The following is a 10,570-nucleotide window of genomic DNA, read 5'->3' as shown; positions in this document are numbered from 1 at the left end:
AGAGTTTTGAGCCAAAAGTTCCATTTCTGGGTGCCTTAAAAGGATCCATTTCAAAAGACAAGCAAAAGGCAAAAACTAATGAAATCATGAAAATGTTTAGGCAAGTGAAAGTCAATCTTCCACTTTTGAATGCAATCAAGCAAATTCCGGCTTATGCTAAATTCTTGAAAGACTTGTGCACCCAAAAGCGGAAGAATAAGAGCCAAGCACCAAGAAAAGTGGTTTTGACCGAGCAAGTAAGCTCAATTTTGCAACATAACACTTTACCAAAGTTTAAGGACCCCGGTTCACCTACTACTTCATGCATTATTGGTGATCATATCATTAATCGGGCGCTTCTTGACTTAGAAGCAAGTGTTAACCTTCTTCCATACTCGGTTTATGTCAAATTGGGCCTAGGTGAATTGAAACCGACTTCGTTAGTTTTACAACTTGCCGACCGATCCATTAAGAAGCCTAGGGGTATAATTGAGGATGTATTGATTAAGATTGACAAATTCTTCTTCCCCGTTGATTTCGTTGTCATTGACACAAAACTAGTCCCCAATCCTAAAAGCTAAATTCCCGTTATCCTTGGCCGTCCTTTCTTGGCAACCGCTAATGCTAACATCAATTGTAGGACGGGGATAATAAAGATCTCATTTGTCCACATAAAGGTGAAGTTGAATATCTTCAATCCCACACCCAATTCATTTGACAAATATGAAGGAGAGGTTAATGTTGTAGATAAATGTCATGATCTTCAATATCAAGGAAGTGAGCTTTTGTGTAAGACCAAAACTTCAAAAGGATCATCTTCAACCTTGCATTCTCAAAGTGTTGTTTCAAATTCTTGCTTTGAAAGGGCATGGAAGCCCAAAGGTTGTGATTGCATTGACAAGGGATCAAAAGTTTCTTTTGAGCTTAATCCAATAAGTTCTTCAAAGAACCATTTGTTGGGTGGAGTTCAAAGCACCTATCACCCTAACAAGGAGGGGATGCATTACAAGATCTTTGATCCGGGCTAAAAGAGCCCATTGTCTTGCTAGAGACGTTAAAAACTAGCAAAACATTTCATAGGGTGTCAAAACCCTATTCCTCCCTCATTTCTATCTTAAATTTCATTTCTTGCGAAGTCTAGATACTTGTTTTTGGTTCATATGCATTGCTAGGAACTGTGATTAGGATTGCATGAACTTTTATGTTGTGATTGAGCATTTTGTATAAGTTCGATCGATCTCAAATGAGAGTTATATCGATCGAACTTCCACCTGCATCCAACACTTAGAAAAATTTTCGACCTGCATCCACCTGCATCCAAATCACCTCTCTGTCCCATCGTTCGAACTTATTCTCAGATCGATCAGAAAACCTTAGATCGATCAAACTTCAAAGTTCGATCGATCTTGAGATCCAACATGTAGAAAATTTTGAGCCTGCATCAACCTGCATATTTCAACTTTCTGTCTCATCGATCGAAAACATTTCAAGATCGATCTGAAGTTCTTCGATCGATCTAACTTCAAAGTTCAATCGATCTGTAAGTTCCAACACTTAACCAAATTTTTAAACCAAAAATCTGCATATTTTTGCACTCTGTCTGATCGATCTCTATTATTCAATTCTCTATTTTGACTTTTGTTTGACTTTATTTGACTTTTTAATTTTCAAAAAATCCAAAAATATTTATTTTATTTCATTTCATTTTCCAAAAAATACCAAAAAAAAAAAGATTTTGTTTTATTTACTTAATTTTTCAAAAAAAAAAAAAAAAAAAAAAAAGAGAAAGATTTTTACTTTATTTATTTCAAAAATCCAAAAAGATTTTATTTTATTCTACTTTTCAAAAATCCAAAAATATTTTCTATTTTTCAATTTTAATTTTTAATTTTTAATTTTAGTTTTTAATTTTTCAAAAATTTCAAAAATTCCAAAAACACTTTGAAGAGAGATCATCAAAGTTCGATCGATCTGAAATCTCAGTTCGATCAATCGAACTAATCAGGAAAAGTTTTTAAAAATAGACTTTGAGGGTCTCAACATCGATCCAACCCTCCAAACCCTTGTCCCTCATTCCCGTCACCACTGTGCCCCATCTTCACCATCTTCTCCGGCGAGATCCAAATGTTGATTCTTTCTCTCTCCTCTCGGATTTTCATCTCCATCTTCTTCTCATCTTCTCTCGCGACTTGAGGTAAGATCCGAGCCACATCTCATAATTTCAAGCTTCCACTTGTTCAATACATGTTTTAAATGTTGAATCCATGATATTTTGTTGATGATATCCTCCATTGATGGAGCTTGAAGCATGTTTGTATATATGTGTATATATATGTATATATGGTTATATATTTTTGAGTTTTGATTCAATTTGTGGGAGTATGGGCCATGCTATGTGAGTAGGATTGATGATTTGATGAGTTAATGGGCCCACGACACTGTTCTTGTGGCCCCCGTGCTTCCAAAGTCACAAATTTATGACCTTTCAGTTTTCACCTTTGCACAGTTCGATCGATCGAACTTCTATCTCAGATCGATCTTGAGAGATAGATCGAACTTAGTTTTTCAAAATTTCTCAGATCGATCGAAGTTTTGAGATCGATCTCAAACCTTTTTCTGATCGATCGAACTTCATAGATCTCATACACACACTTCATTCATCATGTATTATGTTCATGCTATCTCATTCATGCCCAATGCCTGTGATATTCCATATTAGATGCATTTCATACTTACATTGTTTAGCATGCTTCATATCCTGTCACTTGCATAGATTCATGTCATCTATATGTTTTGTCTACCTTATTTGACATGCATGTTTCTATTTTGTGCTTTCAATTCTTTATTCTGGCACTAACTCCCCTTGTAAGTTTTTAAATTATTTTTCAGGCCATGACTAAGCGCAAGACTGTTGCCAAGAGGCAACACGGGCCTCAGAGATATATCCGACCCAGGATAGATGAGCTAGCAGAGCCCTCTCATGCACAAGAGGAGCCATTACAGCCTACTCCACCTTAGTCACCTACTCATGAGGCTGAGGATGATCATATTCCATCTACTTCTACGGCTCAGCCTGCATTTACACCGTCCCATCTCCATCACATGCTGGAGCTGAGCATTCACCATTACCATCTCCACCACGCCAGCCAGCTCAGCCAGCTCGAGAGCGTGATAGGCCCGCACCTAGATTTGCGCACATGACAGCGGACCATGAGTCAGTGTTTGACACAGATTTTTTCTCCAGATCGGTACTGACCCGATCAGCTTACCATGATATTATCCAGAAAGGCCTTATAGCTATTCTTGCCCCAATTACTGAGCCAGTCTACCCGCGGTTAGTACGGATATTCTTCCAGAACCTCCGACCGTCCCCACGCACCACGGCAGAGCTGGTCACTACTATAGATGGCCATCAGATTACTATTACGGTGGACACGCTAGCCCGCTCATGTCATTGTCCACACCGATGCCCTCCGAAGCTACAGGAACTATATCCGAGGCTATACAGGCCTTCTTATGCCGACATGGCAGTTTTCTTGACAGGTCACCATGCCGATGGCGAGACTTTCGCCACCCGCACTTTTCTTCCAGATGACCTGTGGTTCTTTGATTCCGTTCTCTTTCAGAACATATATATGGCCGGGCACAAGATTCAGCGGCGAGGAGACTATTTGACAGCCCTCTACGCATTTTATATAGGCCACTGGGTATCTATCCCCGCGCTCATTTGGAGCGTGATGAGGAAGCTCTTCGACTAGTATATCAGCAAGGAAAAGCCCGGAAGGGCTAAGTCTCTCCCTTTTGGCCACCTCATCACCCAGATATTGATCGATCAGCGCTATCCTTTCCATCCTCGGGAGCACCCTGAGAGAGGTTCATGTCACTTCTTGAAGAAGGACAGGGATAAGAGCTACAATGCTATCATCACTAGACTGCAGGACCACGCAATAGTGGCCGCAGAGGAGATCAAGGCTGAGGAGGCAGAGGCAGCAGCAGCAGACCCCGCAGCGAACGATGTACCAGTAGGTCCAGCTGCCGAGCACATATATATTGATTTAGAGCGACCTGTAGATGACGCAGAGTAGCACTCTCCGGCTGGATCACCCATTCATGCAGAGGCGCAGACTCAGGATCTTTCTTCTGATTCATCCGTACCTAAGGCTCCTAGTCAGACCCCCGGCTTTGGAGAGTGTCTTCAGGCTCTTGAGGATGCAATAGTTGCTATCAGAGCTAATACTGTTGCCATTCGAGCCGATGTTGTAGCCCACCAAGCTGATTTTGCTACATTCCACATGGATGTCATGACTGCACTCCGAGACTTATCTCGCGATATCCGCGGAGCTCGCCCTGCCCGTCCTGCCTCGTCCACCTGAGATTTCCAGTTTCTTCTATCTTTTTATACTACACCTCTGTGCTCTATACTTTATTTCTGTCACTGTATATTATTTGCAGCCGGTCTGTTGGCTTTGCTCTTTTGATGTATCCAGTACTCTATTTTCTTTATATATGTTTTTGCTATGGATGTCATCTATTATATTCTTATCTCTGCATGTTTGACTCCATTAGGTGCATCACAGTGACTATAGTGAGAGAATATGATACACAATTTTCAGGACCACCCTTATACCTCTCTCCCTACTTTATTTTATTTACACTTACATGTCCACTGTGCACTGATTATCCCTTTTTGTTATCTGATGAGTTTATCCGAGTGCCAAATTTCAGGACCACAGTTAATCCCAAGTTTGGGGGGGCTATGCCACCCACTTTGGATACTTCAGTCCTAACCATTCTTTGCCTTAATTGCACCGGTATACTCTTTCCTTTTGTTCTCTTTGCACATTGAAGACATTGTGCCGTTTAAGTTTGGGGGTAATGGTGTACTTTACAATGTTAGCTTTAAACTTCAAAATTTTAAGCATAACTTGTGTATTTGAGAGATTTTCTATGATTGGTCCATATCTAGCTATGATTTTGATCTTTTGAGAACTATATTGTTTAAAATTTAAAAATTGCTTGACTTGAGAGTCCAATACTCCTTGTATGCCTTGTGGATGCCATTTATGAGTAAATTTTTTGAAAGATTGATATTTTGCTTGTACTTGTGGTCCACATCATCTTGATTTTGTGATTGTTTTGAAATTCACTTTAGAATTCTACACTAGCACCGGCGCACACTAACATTCATTTGTAGAGTACATATTTTGTTGATTATTGAATTGGTTATATCCCAATTGATTCATCTGTGCATTGAAAACTTTCATTCTTGATAAAGGTAGATAACAACCCCTTTTCACTAAGTAGCCGGGATCCTAGCCTCATCAAGCACTGAACTTCTCACGCCGAAAGATGGATGGCCCAAACTCTAGGTTATTAATTGAACTTGCTTAAAAAAAAAAAAAAAAAAAAAAAGTGAAGACTTCTCCCAAAAGGTGAGAAGTGAGAAATGATTAGATGGAGGTTATCTTGATTTGTAACTTAGTTGATTTGAGCTTGTAAGTCCGTAGGGGTGTTTGAACGCCTAATGCCCTAAAGCCGTCTGGTTTGGGAGTCATAGACTTAACGCTCGATCTCATGAATCACTAGAAAGCTTAAGAGATCAACACATTGCACCATGCTTCCATCTTTGATCCTCAATAATAAAAAAAAAAATTGAGTGAAAAGAATAAGCGCACCTAGAACAATGAAGCTTTAATAAAAGGTCCACTTTTTGTCTTGATGATCGGTACTAGATTTGTATGCTAGTTTGAGGGTAAGGATGTGATTAATTCTTTAGTTGGCTAAGATAGCAACATATTTGATGCTGGTCCACTCAAAAAGGATTCTAGAGTTGTCTTGATTTGCATGATCATTTTCTTGATGTGTGGAGGACTATACTTGCTTGTTTGATGTTGAGATTTAGGGAGATTGCTTGTAAATGTTTGAAAATTGCATACTTGAGGTAGTTTTCTCCCAATACTTTTTTGCAATATTGGTGTCTCTTTGTGAGAATGAGCTTAATGTTTGTGGGTACCATTTCTGGAAACCCTCACGAGACTTCACTAGTCCTTTAGGGGTAACCTAGGGGTTTAAAAGGCTTGTTGCATATGCTAAGTGCAATCGTGTTCCCTACGAAAGTGGCGTTATCCATTTATTATTTTTTAGTTATTCATTTCATTCTTTTACTTTCTAGTTCATTGCTAGGGACTAGTAATATTTTAAGTTTGGGGGTGTGATGAGCGCTGAAAAGTGCGTATTTAAACCCCTTAAGCTTAGGCATTCTAGTACCTTTATCTATCTTACTTTACCGTCTTAGATTGATTTCGTATTATTTCCATTTTCTGACACTTATCCCGAAAATAAGCTAACTCAGCCAAATAAGAGCAGAAATGAAGCAATTCTGGGATAAATCAAAGAAAGGAGCCAAGTGGAAGCAAAAGGAAGAAAAAGGTGGAAATCAACATCTTCGATCGATCTCAGATCAAGGTTCGATCGATCCAACATGATCGATCTCGGCACTTCAAGATGGATCAGAGTCATGATGACATTTTCAGAGATCTCAAAAGTTCGATCGATCCAACATCATTTTTCGATCGATCGAACTGCCTTATCCTTATCCAAAAGATTGATCTTATCCAGTTGTACAACCCTACCAACCACTTTTGTCCTTCTCCCAAAAATATCTTCAAAATATCTCAAATTTGTTTTTATCCAAAAAGCGCTACCATTGAGGATCAATCCAACCTAAGTTCGATAGATTTCAGCCATGTTCGATTGATCCAAGTCCAAGGTTCGATCGATCGAACTTCCTCCAGTGCGAAAAAGTTAAATTTCCAGCTCATTGAAAGTTGTCATTTATCCAATCATTGGGAAATATTTGCTGCACAACCCCAGCTCATTTTATGTGTCATTTTGACCTACCTATATAAGGATAAGGATTACTTTTTACAATAGAAGATACCATATCACATCATATCATCTCATACCTTGTAAGAACACTTGGAAAGCAAACTTAGAGAAGGAGGAGGCTAGAGACACCATTGGAGACTCTTCATCAACCAAAGAGCAAATCTCTACCATGGAGTTAGCCCTTGAGGGTTGGAGAAGCACTACCATGAGTGGCTAGACATCCTCTTGGGGCTAGAGTTAGCCCCAAGCATGATTTCTACATCTTGATTTTGTGTAGTATTAAGAGATTAGTGTTGTAATACATGTTTTGGCACTTTTATATATATAGATCTTGTTTATTCAATGATTTATGTGGTTTAATGCTTCCAATTGATCATTTCATTCTATCCATATGTCTATGTATGCTAGAATAGATGTTCATGTGTTTGTCTCTATTTCTTGTGTTATTGGTGCATGTCTATGTGTATTAATGCCATAGATCTAGAGATTGTCAAAACATTGTACTTAAAAGATTGCTCTTGTAATTTTCTAGATGGTTCATGCTCATTTCTTGATGGATTGTGCCTCTCCCTTAGCTTAATTAGTTTAATTTCAAGTCATTAGCTTAATTGTAGTGTAGTGGTAGCATAGTTGTTAGATGGGAGAACAATCCATGCTTATTGTTTGATGCTCCATACTTTTGAATGCAAGTAACATATGTCTCTAACCTTGTGGTGTATTTGGCTTGTGAGCTTAATGAAAGGATTAATGACTTGCTAGATATATTGTGTTTTTCACATGCTATTTAGACAATATATACTTAATTATTAGATATATTATGCTTTTCACATGTTTATTAGACAATGTATACTTAATTAGTCACCCTTACTAGTTGAATCAACCAAACACACACACACATCAATATTACAACACACATTTCCCTCATTAGTCACTTGTTAAGAGTGTAGAAAAGTATTGCTTGGTGGTGACCTCTAAACCCCAAGATCTTTCTCTCTCTTACTTACTCTTTATTGCATTCAATTATTTAGTTTAATTTGCTCTCTAGTTTAATCAACCAACCAACCATTTATTTAATCACTCGACCTACTAACCCTAATAGTGATTCCACAACCAAATTCGACTCCAATCCCTTGGGACGATCCCTACTCACCCTAACTATATTTTTAGTGAAGGTAGTAGTGGCTTTTATAAATGTAAAACTTGGCACTCGCCTTAATGCCCACTCTTAAGCTTGTGGTGGTGCGACGATGAATACGCCACCAATTCTTAAGAGCTTGTGAGTTATTCTTTGCTGTTAAGGGCGAAAATGGAGGGGAGGGTCTCGTCCACACCTTATTCCTTTGCATCCATGGGTAACTAACTCCCTTTCTAGGGAGGTGATGAAGCCTTTCTTTGTAAGCATTCTCTAGTTTTGATTTTAATTTGGGGAATGAAGTGTGTATATGGTATTTTCATAATCTAGAGCACTTTACATGTTGTAATGGATATTAATGTCTATAGATGATCATTTTGAGTTGATTATCTTATCTTAGATTATTTCCTCTTATGATCATATAGCTTGCGTCTTCATAGTGAGAATGGAAATGAGATTGTGAAATGGGTTTATTAGCATGTTGTATGATAAACTTGTTAGTCCATAGCTTAGGGCCTCCCTTTGATGGATTTTTCTTGGTTCTTAACTTCATGTGCTTTTACCATAGTGATTGAAGGGTTTAATAGTCCCTAGCTTAGTGAGCATGTCAAGGCTACAATCTAATTTAAGTAGTTCAAGCATGTGAAACTTTGAGGGATTATACTTAACTCTTGATTCTTTGAACATCTTGAAGATAATGTAGTAATCTTGTACTGCTATATATCATTGCCATATATATTTAATTTGTTTCTCAAGTTAATCATAAGCTAGCATATTTATAGGGTTGGTAGTTGATTCACTTCCTTAGTCCTCTCTACCTAAGTTTCTTTCTACTTAAATTCCTTCAATTTATTGTTTTATGCAATTTTAATTCTTAGTTCTAAGTGACAAACCAACCAAAAACTCTACACCTCTTTCATCAAACTAAGTGATTTTAAAGACATTGGTTGCCATAAACTTGCAGTCCTTGTGGTTCAACTTACCCCTATGATAGCCCTATTTTACAATGATTTGTGCAAGGGTTGATTATTATTGGTAGCATATACCGATGCCTACTAATCGCGTTCACTGGTTAGCCAGTAAATCCGATAGCAATACACTAGGGAAGGTTCAAAGCCAAAAGTTACTTATCCTGATGCAGTAACTTTCCGATTATACTCTCTCTAGTGTCTGCATGATCGTCTTTTGCATTTAAGCAGCCAATTTCCATTCATGTGGGGGATTGTTTGAAATTGTGAATGAAAATTGTTTGATTAGTCATTAATAGATGCCTTGGACAAGTGCGATTACTGGTTGGTTATGGAATGAAAAGATGCAACTCAAAACCAACAGACATAACTATTCATGTGAACCATTACAACCTATTGGAGTGGATGTGTTTATTGGTGAACAGATACCATGTGAACCATTGTAACCTATTGGAGTGGATGTGTCTATTGGTGAACATATACTATGTTAACCATTGCAACCAATTGAAGGAATGTGTCCAGTGTGAAGAGACACATATAAATGGTTGTATCCAATGATGAAGAGAAACATATAAATGGTTGTGTCCAATGATGAAGAGACACACCCAATCTGAAAAGGCACATTACTTAAAAACTAATTTTTAGTTTTTTCCAAAGGGTTGCACCCACCCGAAAAGGAACCTTGTTGCCTATAAATACCCTCCTTTGGATCATTTTCAAATCGTTTATTTCATTTTCTTCTATCTCCCTCTCTAGACTTGAACCCAACCCAAGTGGGTTCAAATCATAGGTTAAGTTGTTCGAGCCACTTAGACCCTAATCCAATTTCATCGAGCCATATTAAGATTGGTCCGAACCATTTGGTTCGGATTGCACCCAATTCAGCATTTACTTAGTATAGATGCATTTTTGAGTCAGAGAGAGTATTACACGGAGGAGGTTCGCCGTATCCACGAGTTTGTAGTGCTGCTACTGGTGGATGTAGACCGTTGTATCCTGGGAGATAGACGCCACTGAGTCCATTAGTACCATAACAGCGCGAATCTGTTTTAATGACATAGTATTCAATACTAGCCTCGGTTCAAGTTTTTTATTTATTATTATTATTTTATTGCTTTAATTTGCATGTTTAATTAAATATCTAGTTGAATATTTAATTAATTATTTTAGCATATTATAAATATTTTATGGCATATTAGCATATGGTTAATTATATCTTAAATATCATTTGAAGCATATATGTTACCAATAGATTTAACTATATAAACTTTCTCAGATGATAATAATGCAACTCATAGCAAGATATAGTGATATTATGTTCAGATTAACAAGCTAAACCAAAAAAGGATAATACATAGGTCCGAGATATCAAAATCAAATGCAGCAAGAAGATGTTCACAAACATACTTTCTGCAGATGTAAAATAATAAGTCCCACTTGCCTTAAACTTGCCTCAGCACTACAACAAGCTTAAATCAAACTTAAACCTCAAAACTAGCTTCTACACCAGCAAAAATCACAGCAGCAGGCCTCCATTTGATCATCTACTCTTGTGAATGCTCTGACTGTACAAATAATCTCATAAATGTGTTTTCGTATACAA

Source organism: Cornus florida, unplaced genomic scaffold (assembly GCF_030987335.1).
Source record: "Cornus florida cultivar Cherokee Brave unplaced genomic scaffold, ASM3098733v1 CherokeeBrave_3.0.0_Hap2_Chr06, whole genome shotgun sequence".
In the NCBI taxonomy this organism is placed as follows: Eukaryota; Viridiplantae; Streptophyta; class Magnoliopsida; order Cornales; family Cornaceae; genus Cornus; species Cornus florida.
The sequence above is the reverse complement of the archived record's forward strand: the minus strand, read 5'-3'. Positions refer to the sequence as shown.